General features: G+C 37.1%; 1 non-coding gene across 1 annotated transcript; it reads left to right on the forward strand.

The window, feature by feature from the left end:
• The first annotated feature begins 1,666 nt into the window (after positions 1-1,666).
• Positions 1,667-1,830, forward strand: LOC128592952 (U1 spliceosomal RNA). Its single transcript, XR_008382157.1, has one exon. It is a non-coding gene; the product is annotated as a U1 spliceosomal RNA (small nuclear RNA).
• Positions 1,831-6,741: the final 4,911 nt, after the last annotated feature.

The following is a 6,741-nucleotide window of genomic DNA, read 5'->3' on the forward strand; positions in this document are numbered from 1 at the left end:
TCTAGGTTTATCTTCCTTTGCTTGTATTTTTTGGGGGTACCCTAATGCTATCTGCCCTTTATTCATCTTAGCTCCTATAGTAAGATAGATATTTAAAATTTGGGGGCAACCCAAATTAGATATTATAAACAAAAAATGCTTTATAAATTAGAAATTGTTAAATAAATATAAATTAGTATTGTGTTGTCATAATTAATGTCTTCAGTGAAAGCTCATTTCTTTAGTTTTTTTCCCTCTTCTTGTAATCTTCTATTACATTTTAAATCACAACAAAATTTTTTAATGTAAGTAAATTCTTTGCAATGGTGGCCACAGCAGTTCTTCTATCACCTGTCTGCAGACCCCTTTGAAATATGAATTTAGCATTCCATCCATCAAGACAGTGCATCAGGTTCTTTCTCCTCAAATCTAGGCTGACGTTGACCTTGACCTTATATTGGTAAATAGAACATAGCTGAATGGACACCATGCAACTTGCATCCTAGGCCTCACAAAGCTTGTCAGCTTTTGCTTTTGCTCTTTGGACTTCTTCTGTAATCAAGCAACCCAGCCTTGTCTGGTGGATACGCAGGATCTCATTGACAGGCAGCACCAGATGTGAGAGTGGAGGTATCTTAGACCATTCAGCTCCAGTTGTCTCCAAATGATTACAACAGAATGAGTGAAGTCAGGTGAGACCAAAACAAACACTGCTCAGCTGAGCCCCACCCCAAGTGCTAAGTAAACACTAGCTGTTGCTAATTTGGGAGTGGTTTGTTTTAAGTTGCTAATTTGGGAGTGGTTTGTTTTAAAGAAATAGTCTTTTGGCTTTAAATCCTATGCTTTTTCTTCCACATTCCATTCATGCCAAAATTTAGCAATCTTCCCATATCTTTCTCACTTGAGTCCTCTTGTAATCAAAAAGTCTGTGTGCTTGGAGTGAGGGAAGTAGAAAAATACACTAATTTAATTGAAAAAATCCATTCAAACCTCTCCATGATGACCGCACTGACTATACGGTGTGAGATTACTAGTGGAAAGTAGGCTGCGGCTGGCCCATTAAAGAGACTCTTGAGAGAAGTGACCTGGAGATCTGTATTTATTTGGGAAGATGTCAGTTCTATCCCTGAAACAGCAAATAGCTCTTCAGTTGGTTCACTATTTCTATTCCTTCAGGTCAGGCTCTGTTCATTTTTTATCTGACACACAGTAAATCCCAGAAGACAAAGATATTTGAAAGAAGGAATTATTCAACTAGAAACAATGTCTCCTAATCAGTGTTAATCTCCTTTCTTTTTTAAAAAAAGTCTTGGAGTAGCATCACTAGGACTCAAAACACAGTTAGAGGGTTGGAGGACAAGCTATTAACCATTGCACTACAATGTTCCCTAATCATTAGTCATTTTACAACCTACATAACAGACTTGAGGGACATAATTTTTGCAGGACCAGCAAAGGACCCTTTAATACTTTAGATTTGCTGTGTTTGAAATTCAACTTTCTACCATCTCTGCACTCCATTTGGCTACAATATTGAAATTTCCTTGGCAAGAAAATGTCTACATTTGATGATTTTTTTTGTTGGCATTTGGGTAGTGCCTGTGGCTCAAAGGAGTAGGGTGCCGGCCCCATATACTGGAGGTGGCGGGTTCAAACCTGGCCCTGGCCAAAAAAATCTTGGCATTTCATACTTACCTGGCAGGGGAGATACCATGATCACGAAGGTGATTTTCCCAGGGTGAGGCTTATCCATTGCACTCCAGATGTGCTGACCCCTGCGATTTCCCCAAATGTGGGAAACTCGAATGCATAATTTGTGGTAGTGGGGGACTGTGTTCACACTTTCCCCTTTAAAAAAAAAAAATCTTGGCATTCCCTTAATGTTAAACTTATAGATCATGAGTTCACAAAGAGAGGTTAAAAAAAGAAAAAAAGAAAATAAGAGTTGATTCATTTCTGCAAAGATGGTGGCACAGTCCTAGATATGACATGACTTGCTGATCTGCACTGTGCCTGGAGATTTTTCAGAAATTTTTCACTCATTCCTCAGGGAAAAGAAGGCTATTTAATTTGTCTTTATGTTCTGCAGCCCTCTCTGCAGGAAAGCTACCCTGTGGGGATCAGGGAAGAGCAAAGCCAGTCAAGCTGCCTTTTGCTTGCTTTATTCAGCCAGGTCACTTAAGAGCTGTGATTGCAAAGGGATGTTGTCTAATTGTAACAAGTCCTTACAGAGCCTCAGTATTAATATTAATTGATGACACTAACATTCCACCAGAAAACTGTAAATGCTTTGGTACCTCCCAACCATGTTCTTGTCACAACTTTGGTTTTAGTGAGGGCTTAAAGTAATTTTGATTGAAGAGCAGCATTTTCCACTTACGTGAAAATAATATATACAGTTGGCTCTAATAAGAAGATGATACTGTGTGAGAATTTCCAACTAACTCACCTCACTCAAGGAAAGAAAGACCTATGGCTGAAAGGATCTTTGTACACTGGTATCTATTCTCCTTTCTGTTTGTTTGTTTTTTAGTAACAGAAGCTACTGGATTTTAGTACTGCTCATAGGCATCTACCTAGAGACTTTGCAACTTGTTGTAATCATTCAATTAAAGTTTGGCCAGTAGATTTTGAGTATAAATAACTCATGCAACTTGCTTAATGCATCTGTAAAAGAGGGAGCAGGTATGCCTACGCTCTCTCTTTACAATACCTGTAAGTTAACACCCAAACTACAGTGTTGATGAGCCAGGTGTAACTAAGCAGAGGTGGGCAACACTCTAAGCTAAAGTGGGTCATTAAAGAAACTAGTGTCTGGATACCAGGGATAGCAGAACTGCTTGCTGATTGCATTACCTACTTCTGGATGACTATTTTGAGAGAGAATAAGTTTATACTTTGAGGTTCTGTAGTTTAGAGAATCTTTCTCATAGAAGCTTAGTTTTTCCCACAGTATTTTTCTATAGATCTAAATCTAGTACATTTTATTGATTTGAGTTTGCCTTGGTATGACAAACTTAAGATATTTAGGCAGATAAAGCATGGTCACAATGAAATCAAAAGCTGGTGTATCTTGGGAAAGTTAAAAAAAATTTTGACAGTAAGCGGCCAAGTGGCAAAACATGTGTTATGGAAGTAGGTGGACTTACTCCTTATTATTTTTTTTAATTTTTACATATACATGTGTTTATTAGGTTTCCATTTTTTTTTGCCTTCACAAAATTAAAAGGCTTAAAATTTAATGACAGTAACAATGTTTAAAATAAGGACTAGAAACAAAAACCTCGTAAAGAATGAATGAACATAAATACATTGAGAAAAGAAATCAGACAATTGCTACATTGAAATATTAAGCAATAATAATAATGCAAAGAAAGTAACATTCACATTGTCAAATAAGAGTATGCCTATTATAGAATTCTTTGACTCTGAGATTCAGTATGGAGTCATCAGTTAACTCCTTATTTTTTTAAGTCTCAAAAAATAGACAACTAATATTTATAAATAAAACTAAAAGATAATTTCTAAAAATAGATCATGCCAAATCTTATAGACAATCCTTCTGCTCTTGGGCCTTTCTGCACCTCAGTTTCTTCATACATAGAAAACAATAAAAATAACACATGCCTCACAATATTGCGAGTATTCACAGCGATGACACATATAAAGTATCTGGCACAAAATAATGACAGTTTTTTCCTCCATTTTTTGTACTTATTTCAGTCCTGTTTGTTTTGAGTATGCTTAGGGAATGGTTTTGCTGTAATTAGATCATAAGTTGCCTATTTTACATGTATAGAGAAGAAAGGTTTTTTTGATCTTCCTTTTTATATAGTATTAATTAATTAATAAATTGGAAATTTTCTGTGGTTTAAGGTTAGTGAAGAAACGCCAGGAGCTGAATTAGTCAGGGCCCTTCCCCAGTCATTTCTTCTCTCTCACTTCATAAATGGCAAACTTTGGAGGTGTGTGTAAAGGGAGAGAGAACGTGCAGTATAAATTGTTTCATTCTCCTGAAAGATGGCATCAGAGTTATCAAGAATTCTTTCAACAGAAGTCCAAAAGGCCCATAAGTAAATGAAAAATGACACAGACCTCAGAATTCTGTTCATGACATTATCTCTTGATAAAAATTTGCCTTCAGCTTTGACAGAGTCTTCTCTGCTTTAGGATTTGCTGTGTTGACAGGGGTACTTAGTACTGATCAGAGCTAATCTGCTCCTCTAGTTGACGTCTCAATTCTCTGCACTTTATTATTATTTTTTATTTAAAGAAAACCTTTATAGTCTAGTTACTTAGTGTTTTCTCTTTGATCCAAGAATCCCTGGGGTAGGTCAACCTTAAATCAATAGGGGGAGTATGGTTCATATAGAATGGGTTAATGTCCAGATTAGGAAGAAAAAAATGGGCAAATTATATAACAGGGTATAACTCTTAATGACACACTACAATGTGATTCTTCAGTTTGAGAAAGAGCATAGAACATAGGGAAACAACTTTGGGAACCAAACTTGGTTCAAATCATGGCTTGTTCATTTACTAAAAGTTTTTTACATTTTCTGAACATTAGTTTGCTCATCTCTAAAATAAGGGATGATAATGTCTTCTCATTGTACATAATTGTACCTATATGAAGTACTATAACAAGGGACAAATGGTTCAGTGCTTATGAGCTGAGCTTCAACAATGTAATAGACACCCAAAGGGTTGCTATTATTATTATTATTTTTTTTTCAGGCCATTTGGACTTGAGGCACTTTCTGTACTATTTATTTATTTATTTATTTATTTATTTATTTATTTTGAGACAGAGTCTTACTATGTCACCCTCGGTAGAGTGCCATGTGTCATAGCAACTTCAGACTCCTGGGCCCAAGCGATTCTCCTTTCTCAGCCTTCCAAGTAGTTGGGACTACAGGCACTCACCACAACATCCGGCTATTTTTTGGTTGTAGTTGTCATTGTTGTTTGGCAGGCCCAGGCTGTGTTCAAACCCACCATCCCTGATGTATGTGGCTGGCTCCCTAGCCACTGAGCTCTAGGCGCTGAAGCTCTGTGGACTTTCTGATTAAAGATATCCTACAGTAAGGAACGCTTAATCAGTCCAAGCAAGTGATATTCATCCTATAGATACATAAATTTAAGACATTTTCCTAAGTCAAATCTAACTGATAAGTACCATTACTTCAAATTTGGAGGATCAATTCTTCTGTCTTCTATCATTAATATAAAATTATCTATATTCTCTGATAAGCAATGGACTCATACTATATTCAAGATTCCTTACGTGCAGCACATAGTACATTAAATTCTAATTCATTAATTTATTTATGAATAATATGCAAGATCACAGAAAAATCTATGGCAGAGAATATATGTCGGCAGACGCAAAACCATTTCCAATTTCCCCCATATTCCTATCTTTTTTTTTTTGGAGAAATGTCTACTCAATCTTTCTTTTTTTTTTTTTTTGTAGAGACAGAGTCTAACTTTATGCCCTGGATAGAGTGCTGTGGCATCACACAGCTCACAGCAACCTCCAACTCCTGGGCTTCAGCGATTCTCTTGCCTCAGCCTCCCGAATAGCTGGGACTACAGGCACCCGCCACAACGCCCAGCTTTTTTTTTTTTGGTTGCAGTTCAGCCAGGGCCAGGTTTGAACCCACCACCCTCGGTATATGGGGCCGGCGTCTTACTGACTGAGCCACAGGCGCCACCCCCATATTACTATCTTTACAGGAAATTAAACCAGATTCTCTGATTTTTATTTTATTTATTTATTTATTTTGCAGCCACTGGTGTCATGTAACACAGTTGCAATGAACAAAATGGAAGTTAAAATCTATAATGAGGGTTTGGGGAAACGTATTTTTTTATTATTATTATTTTTTATTATTAAATCAGGGGAAACGTATTTTTAAGAATAGGAAAAGAGGATAGGATACAAAACGAGCTGGTGAAGCTTTTGCTTTACCATCATCTTCCTTTCTGGAATATGGACTGATGCTTGGGAGAGGATCAGTCATCCTGAAACTCAATATGCTAGGAATAGTGTAGCTAAAACATAAAAAGGGCATGAGTCCTGATGTTCCAATGAATATCTGAAACAAAACTTGAACCATGTATTCTATCTTTCAACAAATATTTATTGAGAGTCTATATCTTACAAACATACTCTTTTAGATGTGGGAGATTAACAGTGAAATAAAGAGCTAAAAATTCTTGTTCTCATGGATCTTACATTCTAGTGTGGGAAAAGAAACAGAAAAGCAATGTATAGAAGTGTGCATGTTGTTGGGGGGGCGAGTATGTCAAAAGGATTACAGTCTCGGCACCTGTAGCTCAAGCAGCTAGGGCACCAGTCACATACACCTGGAGCTGGTGGGTTCGAATCCAGCCTGGGCCCACCAAACAACAATGACAACTACAACCAAAAAATAGCTGGGTATTGTGGTGGGTGCCTGTGATCCCAGCTACTTTGGAGGCTGAGGCAAGAGAATCACTTAAGCCCAAGGGTTTGAGGTTGCTGTGAGCTGTGACACTATAGCACTCTATCAGGGCAACAACTTGGGGCTCTGTCTCAAAAAAAAAGAAATTACAAAAAAATCCTACGAAGAAAAATAAAGCAGGGAAAAGAGAGGGTTAGAAAGTGCTAGGGTGTGGATGTGTTTCCCTGCTAAAAAACCCATATAGAGATTAGAATTTGGAATGTAATAAATGACTTGAGCTCTCGGTTTTACGTAATCTAAGATAAATTGAGAT

The sequence above is a fragment of the Nycticebus coucang genome, chromosome 8, assembly GCF_027406575.1.
Source record: "Nycticebus coucang isolate mNycCou1 chromosome 8, mNycCou1.pri, whole genome shotgun sequence".
In the NCBI taxonomy this organism is placed as follows: Eukaryota; Metazoa; Chordata; class Mammalia; order Primates; family Lorisidae; genus Nycticebus; species Nycticebus coucang.